At 42.0% G+C, this 12,319-nt stretch overlaps 48 non-coding genes and 6 pseudogenes across 48 annotated transcripts; all 54 read right to left on the reverse strand.

Annotated features, from left to right (window-relative positions):
- Nucleotides 1–36: 36 nt before the first annotated feature.
- Nucleotides 37–154, reverse strand: LOC143454170 (5S ribosomal RNA). Its single transcript, XR_013115806.1, has one exon. It is a non-coding gene; the product is annotated as a 5S ribosomal RNA (ribosomal RNA).
- A 109-nt stretch (nucleotides 155–263) lies between these two features.
- LOC143453827 (5S ribosomal RNA) lies at nucleotides 264–382 on the reverse strand. Its single transcript, XR_013115479.1, has one exon. It is a non-coding gene; the product is annotated as a 5S ribosomal RNA (ribosomal RNA).
- A 111-nt stretch (nucleotides 383–493) lies between these two features.
- LOC143456598 (5S ribosomal RNA) lies at nucleotides 494–612 on the reverse strand (annotated as a pseudogene).
- Nucleotides 613–722: 110 nt separating this feature from the next.
- On the reverse strand, nucleotides 723–841 carry LOC143454293 (5S ribosomal RNA). Its single transcript, XR_013115924.1, has one exon. It is a non-coding gene; the product is annotated as a 5S ribosomal RNA (ribosomal RNA).
- A 111-nt stretch (nucleotides 842–952) lies between these two features.
- Nucleotides 953–1,071, reverse strand: LOC143453873 (5S ribosomal RNA). The gene has a single exon (XR_013115523.1). It is a non-coding gene; the product is annotated as a 5S ribosomal RNA (ribosomal RNA).
- A 111-nt stretch (nucleotides 1,072–1,182) lies between these two features.
- LOC143454312 (5S ribosomal RNA) lies at nucleotides 1,183–1,301 on the reverse strand. Its single transcript, XR_013115942.1, has one exon. It is a non-coding gene; the product is annotated as a 5S ribosomal RNA (ribosomal RNA).
- Nucleotides 1,302–1,411: 110 nt separating this feature from the next.
- LOC143455233 (5S ribosomal RNA) lies at nucleotides 1,412–1,530 on the reverse strand. The gene has a single exon (XR_013116819.1). It is a non-coding gene; the product is annotated as a 5S ribosomal RNA (ribosomal RNA).
- Nucleotides 1,531–1,640: 110 nt separating this feature from the next.
- On the reverse strand, nucleotides 1,641–1,759 carry LOC143458017 (5S ribosomal RNA). The gene has a single exon (XR_013117657.1). It is a non-coding gene; the product is annotated as a 5S ribosomal RNA (ribosomal RNA).
- A 111-nt stretch (nucleotides 1,760–1,870) lies between these two features.
- LOC143453875 (5S ribosomal RNA) lies at nucleotides 1,871–1,989 on the reverse strand. The gene has a single exon (XR_013115525.1). It is a non-coding gene; the product is annotated as a 5S ribosomal RNA (ribosomal RNA).
- Nucleotides 1,990–2,100: 111 nt separating this feature from the next.
- LOC143453621 (5S ribosomal RNA) lies at nucleotides 2,101–2,219 on the reverse strand. Its single transcript, XR_013115282.1, has one exon. It is a non-coding gene; the product is annotated as a 5S ribosomal RNA (ribosomal RNA).
- Nucleotides 2,220–2,333: 114 nt separating this feature from the next.
- On the reverse strand, nucleotides 2,334–2,452 carry LOC143453898 (5S ribosomal RNA). The gene has a single exon (XR_013115547.1). It is a non-coding gene; the product is annotated as a 5S ribosomal RNA (ribosomal RNA).
- A 111-nt stretch (nucleotides 2,453–2,563) lies between these two features.
- LOC143455344 (5S ribosomal RNA) lies at nucleotides 2,564–2,682 on the reverse strand. Its single transcript, XR_013116925.1, has one exon. It is a non-coding gene; the product is annotated as a 5S ribosomal RNA (ribosomal RNA).
- A 110-nt stretch (nucleotides 2,683–2,792) lies between these two features.
- On the reverse strand, nucleotides 2,793–2,910 carry LOC143454171 (5S ribosomal RNA). Its single transcript, XR_013115807.1, has one exon. It is a non-coding gene; the product is annotated as a 5S ribosomal RNA (ribosomal RNA).
- Nucleotides 2,911–3,019: 109 nt separating this feature from the next.
- On the reverse strand, nucleotides 3,020–3,138 carry LOC143453839 (5S ribosomal RNA). The gene has a single exon (XR_013115490.1). It is a non-coding gene; the product is annotated as a 5S ribosomal RNA (ribosomal RNA).
- Nucleotides 3,139–3,249: 111 nt separating this feature from the next.
- LOC143453876 (5S ribosomal RNA) lies at nucleotides 3,250–3,368 on the reverse strand. Its single transcript, XR_013115526.1, has one exon. It is a non-coding gene; the product is annotated as a 5S ribosomal RNA (ribosomal RNA).
- A 111-nt stretch (nucleotides 3,369–3,479) lies between these two features.
- On the reverse strand, nucleotides 3,480–3,598 carry LOC143456438 (5S ribosomal RNA; annotated as a pseudogene).
- Nucleotides 3,599–3,708: 110 nt separating this feature from the next.
- Nucleotides 3,709–3,827, reverse strand: LOC143454808 (5S ribosomal RNA). Its single transcript, XR_013116415.1, has one exon. It is a non-coding gene; the product is annotated as a 5S ribosomal RNA (ribosomal RNA).
- A 111-nt stretch (nucleotides 3,828–3,938) lies between these two features.
- LOC143455361 (5S ribosomal RNA) lies at nucleotides 3,939–4,057 on the reverse strand. The gene has a single exon (XR_013116941.1). It is a non-coding gene; the product is annotated as a 5S ribosomal RNA (ribosomal RNA).
- A 111-nt stretch (nucleotides 4,058–4,168) lies between these two features.
- On the reverse strand, nucleotides 4,169–4,287 carry LOC143454076 (5S ribosomal RNA). The gene has a single exon (XR_013115717.1). It is a non-coding gene; the product is annotated as a 5S ribosomal RNA (ribosomal RNA).
- A 111-nt stretch (nucleotides 4,288–4,398) lies between these two features.
- Nucleotides 4,399–4,517, reverse strand: LOC143456542 (5S ribosomal RNA; annotated as a pseudogene).
- Nucleotides 4,518–4,627: 110 nt separating this feature from the next.
- On the reverse strand, nucleotides 4,628–4,746 carry LOC143455185 (5S ribosomal RNA). Its single transcript, XR_013116774.1, has one exon. It is a non-coding gene; the product is annotated as a 5S ribosomal RNA (ribosomal RNA).
- A 110-nt stretch (nucleotides 4,747–4,856) lies between these two features.
- LOC143454856 (5S ribosomal RNA) lies at nucleotides 4,857–4,975 on the reverse strand. Its single transcript, XR_013116461.1, has one exon. It is a non-coding gene; the product is annotated as a 5S ribosomal RNA (ribosomal RNA).
- A 110-nt stretch (nucleotides 4,976–5,085) lies between these two features.
- Nucleotides 5,086–5,204, reverse strand: LOC143454648 (5S ribosomal RNA). The gene has a single exon (XR_013116259.1). It is a non-coding gene; the product is annotated as a 5S ribosomal RNA (ribosomal RNA).
- Nucleotides 5,205–5,314: 110 nt separating this feature from the next.
- Nucleotides 5,315–5,433, reverse strand: LOC143453786 (5S ribosomal RNA). The gene has a single exon (XR_013115439.1). It is a non-coding gene; the product is annotated as a 5S ribosomal RNA (ribosomal RNA).
- Nucleotides 5,434–5,543: 110 nt separating this feature from the next.
- Nucleotides 5,544–5,662, reverse strand: LOC143453762 (5S ribosomal RNA). Its single transcript, XR_013115416.1, has one exon. It is a non-coding gene; the product is annotated as a 5S ribosomal RNA (ribosomal RNA).
- A 110-nt stretch (nucleotides 5,663–5,772) lies between these two features.
- Nucleotides 5,773–5,891, reverse strand: LOC143455283 (5S ribosomal RNA). Its single transcript, XR_013116867.1, has one exon. It is a non-coding gene; the product is annotated as a 5S ribosomal RNA (ribosomal RNA).
- A 110-nt stretch (nucleotides 5,892–6,001) lies between these two features.
- On the reverse strand, nucleotides 6,002–6,120 carry LOC143454650 (5S ribosomal RNA). The gene has a single exon (XR_013116261.1). It is a non-coding gene; the product is annotated as a 5S ribosomal RNA (ribosomal RNA).
- Nucleotides 6,121–6,231: 111 nt separating this feature from the next.
- LOC143455173 (5S ribosomal RNA) lies at nucleotides 6,232–6,350 on the reverse strand. The gene has a single exon (XR_013116763.1). It is a non-coding gene; the product is annotated as a 5S ribosomal RNA (ribosomal RNA).
- A 110-nt stretch (nucleotides 6,351–6,460) lies between these two features.
- LOC143456884 (5S ribosomal RNA) lies at nucleotides 6,461–6,578 on the reverse strand (annotated as a pseudogene).
- Nucleotides 6,579–6,689: 111 nt separating this feature from the next.
- Nucleotides 6,690–6,808, reverse strand: LOC143454868 (5S ribosomal RNA). The gene has a single exon (XR_013116472.1). It is a non-coding gene; the product is annotated as a 5S ribosomal RNA (ribosomal RNA).
- A 111-nt stretch (nucleotides 6,809–6,919) lies between these two features.
- Nucleotides 6,920–7,038, reverse strand: LOC143454084 (5S ribosomal RNA). Its single transcript, XR_013115725.1, has one exon. It is a non-coding gene; the product is annotated as a 5S ribosomal RNA (ribosomal RNA).
- Nucleotides 7,039–7,149: 111 nt separating this feature from the next.
- On the reverse strand, nucleotides 7,150–7,268 carry LOC143454313 (5S ribosomal RNA). Its single transcript, XR_013115943.1, has one exon. It is a non-coding gene; the product is annotated as a 5S ribosomal RNA (ribosomal RNA).
- Nucleotides 7,269–7,378: 110 nt separating this feature from the next.
- On the reverse strand, nucleotides 7,379–7,497 carry LOC143455234 (5S ribosomal RNA). Its single transcript, XR_013116820.1, has one exon. It is a non-coding gene; the product is annotated as a 5S ribosomal RNA (ribosomal RNA).
- Nucleotides 7,498–7,607: 110 nt separating this feature from the next.
- LOC143454879 (5S ribosomal RNA) lies at nucleotides 7,608–7,726 on the reverse strand. Its single transcript, XR_013116483.1, has one exon. It is a non-coding gene; the product is annotated as a 5S ribosomal RNA (ribosomal RNA).
- A 111-nt stretch (nucleotides 7,727–7,837) lies between these two features.
- LOC143453877 (5S ribosomal RNA) lies at nucleotides 7,838–7,956 on the reverse strand. Its single transcript, XR_013115527.1, has one exon. It is a non-coding gene; the product is annotated as a 5S ribosomal RNA (ribosomal RNA).
- A 111-nt stretch (nucleotides 7,957–8,067) lies between these two features.
- Nucleotides 8,068–8,186, reverse strand: LOC143453739 (5S ribosomal RNA). The gene has a single exon (XR_013115394.1). It is a non-coding gene; the product is annotated as a 5S ribosomal RNA (ribosomal RNA).
- Nucleotides 8,187–8,300: 114 nt separating this feature from the next.
- On the reverse strand, nucleotides 8,301–8,419 carry LOC143453909 (5S ribosomal RNA). Its single transcript, XR_013115558.1, has one exon. It is a non-coding gene; the product is annotated as a 5S ribosomal RNA (ribosomal RNA).
- Nucleotides 8,420–8,530: 111 nt separating this feature from the next.
- Nucleotides 8,531–8,649, reverse strand: LOC143455345 (5S ribosomal RNA). The gene has a single exon (XR_013116926.1). It is a non-coding gene; the product is annotated as a 5S ribosomal RNA (ribosomal RNA).
- A 110-nt stretch (nucleotides 8,650–8,759) lies between these two features.
- Nucleotides 8,760–8,877, reverse strand: LOC143454399 (5S ribosomal RNA). Its single transcript, XR_013116024.1, has one exon. It is a non-coding gene; the product is annotated as a 5S ribosomal RNA (ribosomal RNA).
- Nucleotides 8,878–8,986: 109 nt separating this feature from the next.
- Nucleotides 8,987–9,105, reverse strand: LOC143454496 (5S ribosomal RNA). Its single transcript, XR_013116115.1, has one exon. It is a non-coding gene; the product is annotated as a 5S ribosomal RNA (ribosomal RNA).
- A 110-nt stretch (nucleotides 9,106–9,215) lies between these two features.
- LOC143453763 (5S ribosomal RNA) lies at nucleotides 9,216–9,334 on the reverse strand. Its single transcript, XR_013115417.1, has one exon. It is a non-coding gene; the product is annotated as a 5S ribosomal RNA (ribosomal RNA).
- A 110-nt stretch (nucleotides 9,335–9,444) lies between these two features.
- On the reverse strand, nucleotides 9,445–9,563 carry LOC143455284 (5S ribosomal RNA). The gene has a single exon (XR_013116869.1). It is a non-coding gene; the product is annotated as a 5S ribosomal RNA (ribosomal RNA).
- Nucleotides 9,564–9,673: 110 nt separating this feature from the next.
- On the reverse strand, nucleotides 9,674–9,792 carry LOC143454651 (5S ribosomal RNA). Its single transcript, XR_013116262.1, has one exon. It is a non-coding gene; the product is annotated as a 5S ribosomal RNA (ribosomal RNA).
- Nucleotides 9,793–9,903: 111 nt separating this feature from the next.
- LOC143455174 (5S ribosomal RNA) lies at nucleotides 9,904–10,022 on the reverse strand. The gene has a single exon (XR_013116764.1). It is a non-coding gene; the product is annotated as a 5S ribosomal RNA (ribosomal RNA).
- A 110-nt stretch (nucleotides 10,023–10,132) lies between these two features.
- On the reverse strand, nucleotides 10,133–10,251 carry LOC143454959 (5S ribosomal RNA). Its single transcript, XR_013116560.1, has one exon. It is a non-coding gene; the product is annotated as a 5S ribosomal RNA (ribosomal RNA).
- A 110-nt stretch (nucleotides 10,252–10,361) lies between these two features.
- LOC143455303 (5S ribosomal RNA) lies at nucleotides 10,362–10,479 on the reverse strand. The gene has a single exon (XR_013116887.1). It is a non-coding gene; the product is annotated as a 5S ribosomal RNA (ribosomal RNA).
- A 112-nt stretch (nucleotides 10,480–10,591) lies between these two features.
- Nucleotides 10,592–10,710, reverse strand: LOC143453699 (5S ribosomal RNA). The gene has a single exon (XR_013115356.1). It is a non-coding gene; the product is annotated as a 5S ribosomal RNA (ribosomal RNA).
- A 111-nt stretch (nucleotides 10,711–10,821) lies between these two features.
- On the reverse strand, nucleotides 10,822–10,940 carry LOC143456253 (5S ribosomal RNA; annotated as a pseudogene).
- A 110-nt stretch (nucleotides 10,941–11,050) lies between these two features.
- LOC143456367 (5S ribosomal RNA) lies at nucleotides 11,051–11,168 on the reverse strand (annotated as a pseudogene).
- A 112-nt stretch (nucleotides 11,169–11,280) lies between these two features.
- Nucleotides 11,281–11,399, reverse strand: LOC143454314 (5S ribosomal RNA). The gene has a single exon (XR_013115944.1). It is a non-coding gene; the product is annotated as a 5S ribosomal RNA (ribosomal RNA).
- Nucleotides 11,400–11,509: 110 nt separating this feature from the next.
- On the reverse strand, nucleotides 11,510–11,628 carry LOC143454890 (5S ribosomal RNA). The gene has a single exon (XR_013116494.1). It is a non-coding gene; the product is annotated as a 5S ribosomal RNA (ribosomal RNA).
- Nucleotides 11,629–11,739: 111 nt separating this feature from the next.
- LOC143453878 (5S ribosomal RNA) lies at nucleotides 11,740–11,858 on the reverse strand. The gene has a single exon (XR_013115528.1). It is a non-coding gene; the product is annotated as a 5S ribosomal RNA (ribosomal RNA).
- A 111-nt stretch (nucleotides 11,859–11,969) lies between these two features.
- Nucleotides 11,970–12,088, reverse strand: LOC143454315 (5S ribosomal RNA). Its single transcript, XR_013115945.1, has one exon. It is a non-coding gene; the product is annotated as a 5S ribosomal RNA (ribosomal RNA).
- Nucleotides 12,089–12,198: 110 nt separating this feature from the next.
- LOC143453879 (5S ribosomal RNA) lies at nucleotides 12,199–12,317 on the reverse strand. The gene has a single exon (XR_013115530.1). It is a non-coding gene; the product is annotated as a 5S ribosomal RNA (ribosomal RNA).
- Between the last annotated feature and the right edge of the window lie 2 nt (nucleotides 12,318–12,319).

Consider the following 12,319-nt stretch of genomic DNA (forward strand, 5'->3'; position numbering starts at 1 on the left):
CTATAAATTTGATTGAAATATAGTGCATGACTAAAATGCTTACAACACCCGGTATTCCCAGGCGGTCACCCATCCAAGTACTAACCGGGCCCTAGGTTGTTTACTTCCGAGATCGAACGAGATCGGGTCTACTCAACCTGGTATGGTCGTAAGCGATTTCAAAAGAAAGAAAATGGCTTTTTCAATTATAATTCGATTGCATAGGAAATTCAAAAAGGAAACAGTTGCTAGAAATTTGATTGAAATATACAGCATGATTAAAATGCTTACAACACCCGGTATTCCCAGGCGGTCACCCATACAAGTACTAACCGGGCCCGAGGTTGCTTAACTTCCGAGATCGAACGAGATCGGGTCTACTCAACCTGGTATGGTCGTAAGCGATTTCAAAAGAAAGAAAATGGCCTTTTCAATTTTAATTCGTTTCCATAGGAAGTTTGACAAAAGCAAACAGTTGCTAGAAATTTGATTGAAATATACAGCATGACTAAAATGCTTACAACACCCGGTATACCCAGGCGTTCACCCATACAAGTACTAACCGGGCCCGAGGTTGCCTAACTTCCGAGATCGAACGAGATCGGGTCTACTCAACCTGGTATGGTCGTAGGCGAATTCAAAAGAAAGAAAATGGCTTTTTCAATTATAATTCGATTGCATAGGAAATTCAAAAACGCAAACAGTTGCTAGAAATTTGATTGAAATATACAGCATGACTAAAATGCTTACAACACCCGTTATTCCCAGGCGGTAACCCATCCAAGTACTAACCGGGCCCGAGGTTGCTTAACTTCCGAGATCGAACGAGATCGGGTCTACTCAACCTGGTATGGTCGTAGGCGATTTCAAAAGAAAGAAAATGGCTTTTACAATTATAATTCGATTGCATTGGAAGTTTGACAAGGGCAAACAGTTGCTAGAAATTTGATTGAAAAATACAGCATGACTAAAATGCTTACAACACCCGGTATTCCCAGGCGGTCACCCATCCAAGTACTAACCGGGCCCGAGGTTGCTTAACTTCCGAGATCGAACGAGATCGGGTCTACTCAACCTGGTATGGTAGTAGGCGATTTCAAAAGAAAGACAATGGCTTTTTCAATTATAATTCGATTGCATAGGAAGTTTGACAACAGCAAACAGTTGCCAGAAATTTGATTGAAATATACAGCATGACTAAAATGCTTACAACACCCGGTATTCCCAGGCGGTCACCCATCCAAGTACTAACCGGGCCCGAGGTTGCCTAACTTCCGAGATCGAACGAGATCGGGTCTACTCAACCTGGTATGGTCGTAGGCGAATTCAAAAGAAAAAAAATGGCTTTTTCAATTATAGTTCGATTGCATAGGAAATTCAAAAGCGCAAACAGTTGCTAGAATTTTGATTGAAATATACAGCATGACTAAAATGCTTACAACACCCGGTATTCCCAGGCGGTCACCCATCCAAGTACTAACCGGGCCCGAGGTTGCCTAACTTCCGAGATCGAACGAGATCGTGTCTACTCAACCTGGTATGGTCGTAGGCGAATTCAATAGAAAGAAAATGGCTTTTTCAATTATAATTCGATTGCATAGGAAATTCAAAAGCGCAAACAGTTGCTAGAAATTTGATTGAAATATACAGCATGACTAAAATGCTTACAACACCCGGTATTCCCAGGCGGTCACCCATCCAAGTACTAACCGGGCCCGAGGTTGCTTAACTTCCGAGATCGAACGAGATCGGGTCTACTCAACCTGGTATGGTCGTAGACGATTTCAAAAGAAAGAAAATGGCTTTTTCAATTATAATTCGATTGCATTGGAAGTTTGACAAAGGCAAACAGTTGCTAGAAATTTGATTGAAATATACAGCATGACTAAAATGCTTACAACACCCGGTATTCCCAGGCGGTCACCCATCCAAGTACTAACCGGGCCCGAGGTTGCTTAACTTCCGAGATCGAACGAGATCGGGTCTACTCAACCTGGTATGGTAGTAGGCGATTTCAAAAGAAAGAAAATGGCTTTTTCAATTATAATTCGATTACATAGGAAGTTTGACAAAAGCAAACAGTTGCCAGAAATTTGATTGAAATATACAGCATGACTAAAATGCTTACAACACCCGGTATTCCCAGGCGGTCACCCATCCAAGTACTAACCGGGCCCTAGGTTGCTTAACTTCCGAGATCGAACGAGATCGGGTCTACTCAACCTGGTATGGTCGTAAGCGATTTCAAAAGAAAGAAAATGGCTTTTTAAATTATATTAATTCGATTGCATAGGAAGTTTGATAAAGGCAAACAGTTGCTAGAAATTTGATTGAAATATACAGCATGACTAAAATGCTTACAACACCCGGTATTCCCAGGCGGTCACCCATCCAAGTACTAACCGGGCCCGAGGTTGCTTAACTTCCGAGATCGAACGAGATCGGGTCCACTCAACCTGGTATGGTCGTAGGCGATTTCAAAAGAAAGAAAATGGCCTTTTCAATTATAATTCGATTGCATAGGAAGTTTGACAAAGGCAAACAGTTGCTAGAAATTTGATTGAAATATACAGCATGACTAAAATGCTTACAACACCCGGTATTCCCAGGCGGTCACCCATCCAAGTACTAACCGGGCCAGAGATTGCTTAACTTCCGAGATCGAACGAGATCGGGTCTACTCAACCTGGAATGGTCGTAGGCGATTTCAAAAGAAAGAAAATGGCCTTTTCAATTATAATTCGATTGCATAGGAAATTCAAAAACGCAAACAGTTGCTATAAATTTGATTGAAATATACAGCATGACTAAAATGCTTACAACACCCGGTATTCCCAGGCGGTCACCCATCCAAGTACTAACCGGGCCCTAGGTTGTTTACTTCCGAGATCGAACGAGATCGGGTCTACTCAACCTGGTATGGTCGTAAGCGATTTCAAAAGAAAGAAAATGGCTTTTTCAATTATAATTCGATTGCATAGGAAATTCAAAAAGGAAACAGTTGCTAGAAATTTGATTGAAATATACAGCATGACTAAAATGCTTACAACACCCGGTATTCCCAGGCGGTCACCCATACAAGTACTAACCGGGCCCGAGGTTGCTTAACTTCCGAGATCGAACGAGATCGGGTCTACTCAACCTGGTATGGTCGTAAGCGATTTCAAAAGAAAGAAAATGGCCTTTTCAATTTTAATTCGATTCCATAGGAAGTTTGACAAAAGCAAACAGTTGCTAGAAATTTGATTGAAATATAGTGCATGACTAAAATGCTTACAACACCCGGTATTCCCAGGCGGTCACCCATCCAAGTACTAACCGGGCCCGAGGTTGCTTAACTTCCGAGATCGAACGAGATCGGGTCTACTCAACCTGGTATGGTAGTAGGCGATTTCAAAAGAAAGACAATGGCTTTTTCAATTATAATTCGATTGCATAGGAAGTTTGACAACAGCAAACAGTTGCTAGAAATTTGATTGAAATATACAGCATGACTAAAATGCTTACAACACCCGGTATTCCCAGGCGGTCACCCATACAAGTACTAACCGGGCCCGAGGTTGCCTAACTTCCGACATCGAACGAGATCGGGTCTACTTAACCTGGTATGGTCGTAGGCGAATTCAAAAGAAAGAAAATGGCCTTTTCAATTATAATTCGATTGCATAAGAAATTCAAAAACGCAAACAGTTGCTAGAAATTTGATTGAAATATACAGCATGACTAAATTGCTTATAACACCCGGTATTCCCAGGCGGTCACCCATCCAAGTACTAACCGGGCCCGAGGTTGCTTAACTTCCGAGATCGAACGAGATCGGGTCTACTCAACCTGGTATGGTAGTAGGCGATTTCAAAAGAAAAAAATTGGCTTTTTCAAATATAATTCGATTGCATAGGAAGTTTGACAACGGCAAACAGTTGCTATAAATTTGATTGAAATATACAGCATGACTAAAATGCTTACAACACCCGGTATTCCCAGGCGGTCACCCATCCAAGTACTAACCGGGCCCGAGGTTGCTTAACTTCCGAGATCGAACGACATCGGGTCCACTCAACCTGATATGGTCGTAGGCGATTTCAAAAGAAAGAAAATGGCGTTTTCAATTATAATTCGATTGCATAGGAAGTTTGACAAAGGCAAACAGTTGCTAGAAATTTGATTGAAATATACAGCATGACTAAAATGCTTACAACACCCGGTATTCCCAGGCGGTCACCCATCCAAGTACTAACCGGGCCCTAGGTTGCTTAACTTCCGAGATCGAACGAGATCGGGTCTACTCAACTTGGTATGGTCGTAGGCGATTTCAAAAGAAAGAAAATGGCCTTTTCAATTATAATTCGATTCCATAGGAAGTTTGACAATGGCAAACAGTTGCTAGAAATTTGATTGAAATATACAGCATGACTAAAATGCTTACAACACCCGGTATTCCCAGGCGGTCACCCATAAAAGTACTAACCGGGCCCGAGGTTGCCTAACTTCCGACATCGAACGAGATCGGGTCTACTTAACCTGGTATGGTCGTAGGCGAATTCAAAAGAAAGAAAATGGCCTTTTCAGTTATAATTCGATTGCATAGGAAAATCAAAAACGCAAACAATTGCTAGAAATTTGATTGAAATATACAGCATGACTAAAATGCTTACAACACCCGGTATTCCCAGGCGGTCACCCATCCAAGTACAAACCGGGCCCGAGGTTGCTTAACTTCCGAGATCGAACGAGATCCGGTCTACTCAACCTGGTATGGTCGTAGACGGTTTCAAAAGAAAGAAAATGGCCTTTTCAATTATAATTCGATTGCATAGGAAATTCAAAAACGCAAACAGTTGCTATAAATTTCATTCAAATATACAGCATGACTAAAATGCTTACAACACCCGGTATTCCCAGGCGGTCACCCATCCAAGTACTAACCGGGCCCGAGGTTGCTTAACTTCCGAGATCGAACGAGATCGGGTCTACTCAACCTGGTATGGTCGTAGGCGGTTTCAAAAGAAAGAAAATGGCCTTTTCAATTATAATTCGATTGCATAGAAAATTCAAAAACGCAAACAGTTGCTATAAATTTCATTCAAATATACAGCATGACTAAAATGCTTACATTACCCGGTATTCCCAGGCGGTCACCCATCCAAGTACTAACCGGGCCCGAGGTTGCTTAACTTCCGAGATCGAACGAGATCGGGTCTACTCAACCTGGTATGGTCGTAGGCGATTTCAAAAGAAAGAAAATGGCTTTTTCAATTATAATTCGATTGCATAGGAAATTCAAAAACGCAAACAGTTGCTATAACTTTCATTGAAATATACAGCATGACTAAAATGCTTACAACACCCGGTATTCCCAGGCGGTCACCCATCCAAGTACTAACCGGGCCCGAGGTTGCTTAACTTCCGAGATCGAACGAGATCGGGTCTACTCAACCTGATATGGTCGTAGGCGATTTCAAAAGAAAGAAAATGGCCTTTTCAATTATAATTCGATTGCATAGGAAATTCAAAAACGCAAACAATTGCTAGAAATTTCATTGAAGTATACAGCATGACTAAAATGCTTACAACACCCAGTATTCCCAGGCGGTCACCCATCCAAGTACTAACCGGGCCCGAGGTTGCTTAACTTCCGAGATCGAACGAGATCGGGTCTACTCAACCTGGTATGGTCGTAGGCGATTTCAAAAGAAAGAAAATGGCCTTTTCAATTATAATTCGATTGCATAGGAAATTCAAAAACGCAAACAGTTGCTATAATTTTCATTCAAATATACAGCATGACTAAAATGCTTACAACACCCGGTATTCCCAGGCGTTCACCCATCCAAGTACTAACCGGGCCCGAGGTTGCTTAACTTCCGAAATCGAACGAGATCGGGTCTACTCAACCTGGTATGGTCGTAGGCGGTTTCAAAAGAAAGAAAATGGCCTTTTCAATTATAATTCGATTGCATAGGAAATTCAAAAACGCAAACAGTTGCTATAAATTTCATTCAAATATACAGCATGACTAAAATGCTTACATTACCCGGTATTCCCAGGCGGTCACCCATCCAAGTACTAACCGGGCCCGAGGTTGCTTAACTTCCGAGATCGAACGAGATCGGGTCTACTCAACCTGGTATGGTCGTAGGCGATTTCAAAAGAAAAGATAATGGCCTTTTCAATTATAATTCGATTGCATAGGAAATTCAAAAACGCAAACAGTTGCTATAACTTTCATTGAAATATACAGCATGACTAAAATGCTAACAACACCCGGTATTCCCAGGCGGTCACACATCCAAGTACTAACCGGGCCCGAGGTTGCTTAACTTCCGAGATCGAACGAGATCGGGTCTACTCAACCTGGTATGGTCGTAGGCGATTTCAAAAGAAAGAAAATGGCCTTTTCAATTATAATTCGATTGCATAGGAAATTCAAAAACGCAAACAATTGCTATAAATTTCATTGAAGTATACAGCATGACTAAAATCCTAACAACACCCGGTATTCCCAGGCGGTCACCCATACAAGTACTAACCGGGCCCGAGGTTGCTTAACTTCCGAGATCGAACGAGAACGGGTCTACTCAGCCTGGTATGGTAGTAGGCGATTTCAAAAGAAAAAAAATGGCCTTTTCAATTATAATTCGATTGCATAGGAAATTCAAAAGCGCAAACAGTTGCTAGAAATTTGATTGAAATATACAGCATGACTAAAATGCTTACAACACCCGGTATTCCCAGGCGGTCACCCATCCAAGTACTAACCGGGCCCGAGGTTGCTTAACTTCCGAGATCGAACGAGATCGGGTCTACTCAACCTGGTATGGTCGTAGGCGATTTCAAAAGAAAGAAAATGGCTTTTTCAATTATAATTCGATTGCATTGGAAGTTTGACAAAGGCAAACAGTTGCTAGAAATTTGATTGAAAAATACAGCATGACTAAAATGCTTACAACACCCGGTATTCCCAGGCGGTCACCCATCCAAGTACTAACCGGGCCCGAGGTTGCTTAACTTCCGAGATCAAACGAGATCGGGTCTACTCAACCTGGTATGGTAGTAGGCGATTTCAAAAGAAAGACAATGGCTTTTTCAATTATAATTCGATTGCATAGGAAGTTTGACAACAGCAAACAGTTGCCAGAAATTTGATTGAAATATACAGCATGACTAAAATGCTTACAACACCCGGTATTCCCAGGCGGTCACCCATCCAAGTACTAACCGGGCCCGAGGTTGCCTAACTTCCGAGATCGAACGAGATCGGGTCTACTCAACCTGGTATGGTCGTAGGCGAATTCAAAAGAAAAAAAATGGCTTTTTCAATTATAATTCGATTGCATAGGAAATTCAAAAGCGCAAACAGTTGCTAGAATTTTGATTGAAATATACAGCATGACTAAAATGCTTACAACACCCGGTATTCCCAGGCGGTCACCCATCCAAGTACTAACCGGGCCCGAGGTTGCCTAACTTCCGAGATCGAACGAGATCGTGTCTACTCAACCTGGTATGGTCGTAGGCGAATTCAATAGAAAGAAAATGGCTTTTTCAATTATAATTCGATTGCATAGGAAATTCAAAAGCGCAAACAGTTGCTAGAAATTTGATTGAAATATACAGCATGACTAAAATGCTTACAACACCCGGTATTCCCAGGCGGTCACCCATCCAAGTACTAACCGGGCCCGAGGTTGCTTAACTTCCGAGATCGAACGAGATCGGGTCTACTCAACCTGGTATGGTCGTAGGCGATTTCAAAAGAAAGAAAATGGCTTTTTCAATTATAATTCGATTGCATTGGAAGTTTGACAAAGGCAAACAGTTGCTAGAAATTTGATTGAAATATACAGCATGACTAAAATGCTTACAACACCCGGTATTCCCAGGCGGTCACCCATCCAAGTACTAACCGGGCCCGAGGTTGCTTAACTTCCGAGATCGAACGAGATCGGGTCTACTCAACCTGGTATGGTAGTAGGCGATTTCAAAAGAAAGAAAATGGCTTTTTCAATTATAATTCGATTACATAGGAAGTTTGACAAAAGCAAACAGTTGCCAGAAATTTGATTGAAATATACAGCATGACTAAAATGCTTACAACACCCGGTATTCCCAGGCGGTCACCCATCCAAGTACTAACCGGGCCCTAGGTTGCTTAACTTCCGAGATCGAACGAGATCGGGTCTACTCAACCTGGTATGGTCGTAAGCGATTTCAAAAGAAAGAAAATGGCTTTTTAAATTATATTAATTCGATTGCATAGGAAGTTTGATAAAGGCAAACAGTTGCTAGAAATTTGATTGAAATATACAGCATGACTAAAATGCTTACAACACCCGGTATTCCCAGGCGGTCACCCATCCAAGTACTAACCGGGCCCGAGGTTGCTTAACTTCCGAGATCGAACGAGATCGGGTCCACTCAACCTGGTATGGTCGTAGGCGATTTCAAAAGAAAGAAAATGGCCTTTTCAATTATAATTCGATTGCATAGGAAGTTTGACAAAGGCAAACAGTTGCTAGAAATTTGATTGAAATATACAGCATGACTAAAATGCTTACAACACCCGGTATTCCCAGGCGGTCACCCATCCAAGTACTAACCGGGCCAGAGATTGCTTAACTTCCGAGATCGAACGAGATCGGGTCTACTCAACCTGGAATGGTCGTAGGCGATTTCAAAAGAAAGAAAATGGCCTTTTCAATTATAATTCGATTGCATAGGAAATTCAAAAACGCAAACAGTTGCTATAAATTTGATTGAAATATAGTGCATGACTAAAATGCTTACAACACCCGGTATTCCCAGGCGGTCACCCATCCAAGTACTAACCGGGCCCGAGGTTGTTTACTTCCGAGATCGAACGAGATCGGGTCTACTCAACCTGGTATGGTCGTAAGCGATTTCAAAAGAAAGAAAATGGCTTTTTCAATTATAATTCGATTGCATAGGAAATTCAAAAAGGAAACAGTTGCTAGAAATTTGATTGAAATATACAGCATGACTAAAATGCTTACAACACCCGGTATTCCCAGGCGGTCACCCATACAAGTACTAACCGGGCCCGAGGTTGCTTAACTTCCGAGATCGAACGAGATCGGGTCTACTCAACCTGATATGGTCGTAGGCGATTTCAAAATAAAGAAAATGGCCTTTTCAATTATAATTCGATTGCATAGGAAATTCAAAAACGCAAACAATTGCTATAAATTTCATTGAAGTATACAGCATGACTAAAATGCTTACAACACCCAGTATTCCCAGGCGGTCACCCATCCAAGTACTAACCGGGCCCGAGGTTGCTTAACTTCCGAGATCGAACGAGATCGGGTCTACTCAACCTGGTATGGTCGTAGGCGATTTCAAAAGAAAGAAAATGGCCTTTTCAATTATAATTCGATTGCATAGGAAATTCAAAAACGAAAACAGTTGCTATAATTTTCATTCAAATATACAGCATGACTAAAATGCTTACAACACCCGGTATTCCCAGGCGTTCACCCATCCAAGTACTAACCGGGCCCGAGGTTGCTTAACTTCCGAAATCGAACGAGATCGGGTCTACTCAACCTGGTATGGTCGTAGGCGGTTTCAAAAGAAAGAAAATGGCCTTTTCAATTATAATTCGATTGCATAGGAAATTCAAAAACGCAAACAGTTGCTATAAATTTCATTCAAATATACAGCATGACTAAAATGCTTACATTACCCGGTATTCCCAGGCGGTCACCCATCCAAGTACTAACCGGGCCCGAGGTTGCTTAACTTCCGAGATCGAACGAGATCGGGTCTACTCAACCTGGTATGGTCGTAGGCGATTTCAAAAGAAAAGATAATGGCCTTTTCAATTATAATTCGATTGCATAGGAAATTCAAAAACGCAAACAGTTGCTATAACTTTCATTGAAATATACAGCATGACTAAAATGCTAACAACACCCGGTATTCCCAGGCGGTCACACATCCAAGTACTAACCGGGCCCGAGGTTGCTTAACTTCCGAGATCGAACGAGATCGGGTCTACTCAACCTGGTATGGTCGTAGGCGATTTCAAAAGAAAGAAAATGGCCTTTTCAATTATAATTCGATTGCATAGGAAATTCAAAAACGCAAACAGTTGCTATAAATTTCATTGAAGTATACAGCATGACTAAAATGCTTACAACACCCAGTATTCCCAGGCGGTCACCCATCCAAGTACTAACCGGGCCCGAGGTTGCCTAACTTCCGAGATCGAACGAGATCGGGTCTACTCAACCTGGTATGGTCGTAGGCGAATTCAAAAGAAAGAAAATGGCCTTTTCAATTATAATTCGATTGCATAAGAAATTCAAAAACGCAAACAGTTGCTAGAAATTTGATTGAAAAATACAGCATGACTAAAATCCTAACAACACCCGGTATTCCCAGGCGGTCACCCATACAAGTACTAACCGGGCCCGAGGTTGCTTAACTTCCGAGATCGAACGAGATCGGGTCTACTCAACCTGGTATGGTCGTAGGCGATTTCAAAAGAAAGACAATGGCTTTTTCAATTATAATTCGATTGCATAGGAAGTTTGACAACAGCAAACAGTTTCCAGAAATTTGATTGAAATATACAGCATGACTAAAATGCTTACAACACCCGGTATTCCCAGGCGGTCACCCATCCAAGTACTAACCGGGCCCTAGTTTGCTTAACTTCCGAGATCGAACGAGATCGGGTCTACTCAACCTGGTATGGTCGTAGGCGATTTCAAAAGAAAAAAAATGGCCTTTTCAATTATAATTCGATTCCATAGGAAGTTTGACAATGGCAAACAGTTGCTAGAAATTTGATTGAAATATACAGCATGACTAAAATGCTTACAACACCCGGTGTTCCCAAGCGGTCACCCATCCAAGTACTAACCGGGCCCGAGGTTGCCTAACTTCCGACATCGAACGAGATCGGGTCTACTTAACCTGGTATGGTCGTAGGCGAATTCAAAAGAAAGAAAATGGCCTTTTCAGTTATAATTCGATTGAATAGGAAATTCAAAAACACAAACAGTTGCTAGAAATTTGATTGAAATATACAGCATGACTAAAATCCTAACAACACCCGGTATTCCCAGGCGGTCACCCATACAAGTACTAACCGGGCCCGAGGTTGCTTAACTTCCGAGATCGAACGAGATCGGGTCTACTCAGCCTGGTATGGTAGTAGGCGATTTCAAAAGAAAAAAAATGGCTTTTTCAATTATAATTCGATTGCATAGGAGGTTTGACAAAGGCAAACAGTTGCTATAAATTTGATTGAAATATACAGCATGACTAAAATGCTTACAACACCCGGTATTCCCAGGCGGTCACCCATCCAAGTACTAACCGGGCCCGAGGTTGCCTAACTTCCGAGATCGAACGAGATCGGGTCTACTCAACCTGGTATGGTCGTAGGCGAATTCAAAAGAAAGAAAATGGCCTTTTCAATTATAATTCGATTGCATAGGAAATTCAAAAGCGCAAACAGTTGCTAGAAATTTGATTGAAATATACAGCATGACTAAAATGCTTACAACACCCGGTATTCCCAGGCGGTCACCCATCCAAGTACTAACCGGGCCCGAGGTTGCTTAACTTCCGAGATCGAACGAGATCGGGTCTACTCAACCTGGTATGGTCGTAGGCGATTTCAAAAGAAAGAAAATGGCTTTTTCAATTATAATTCGATTGCATTGGAAGTTTGACAAAGGCAAACAGTTGCTAGAAATTTGATTGAAAAATACAGCATGACTAAAATGCTTACAACACCCGGTATTCCCAGGCGGTCACCCATCCAAGTACTAACCGGGCCCGAGGTTGCTTAACTTCCGAGATCGAACGAGATCGGGTCTACTCAACCTGGTATGGTAGTAGGCGATTTCAAAAGAAAGACAATGGCTTTTTCAATTATAATTCGATTGCATAGGAAGTTTGACAACAGCAAACAGTTGCCAGAAATTTGATTGAAATATACAGCATGACTAAAATGCTTACAACACCCGGTATTCCCAGGCGGTCACCCATCCAAGTACTAACCGGGCCCGAGGTTGCCTAACTTCCGAGATCGAACGAGATCGGGTCTACTCAACCTGGTATGGTCGTAGGCGAATTCAAAAGAAAGAAAATGGCTTTTTCAATTATAATTCGATTGCATAGGAAATTCAAAAGCGCAAACAGTTGCTAGAAATTTGATTGAAATATACAGCATGACTAAAATGCTTACAACACCCGGTATTCCCAGGCGGTCACCCATCCAAGTACTAACCGGGCCCGAGGTTGCTTAACTTCCGAGATCGAACGAGATCGGGTCTACTCAACCTGGTATGGTAGTAGGCGA

Source organism: Clavelina lepadiformis, chromosome 4 (assembly GCF_947623445.1).
Source record: "Clavelina lepadiformis chromosome 4, kaClaLepa1.1, whole genome shotgun sequence".
Lineage (NCBI taxonomy): Eukaryota > Metazoa > Chordata > Ascidiacea > Aplousobranchia > Clavelinidae > Clavelina > Clavelina lepadiformis.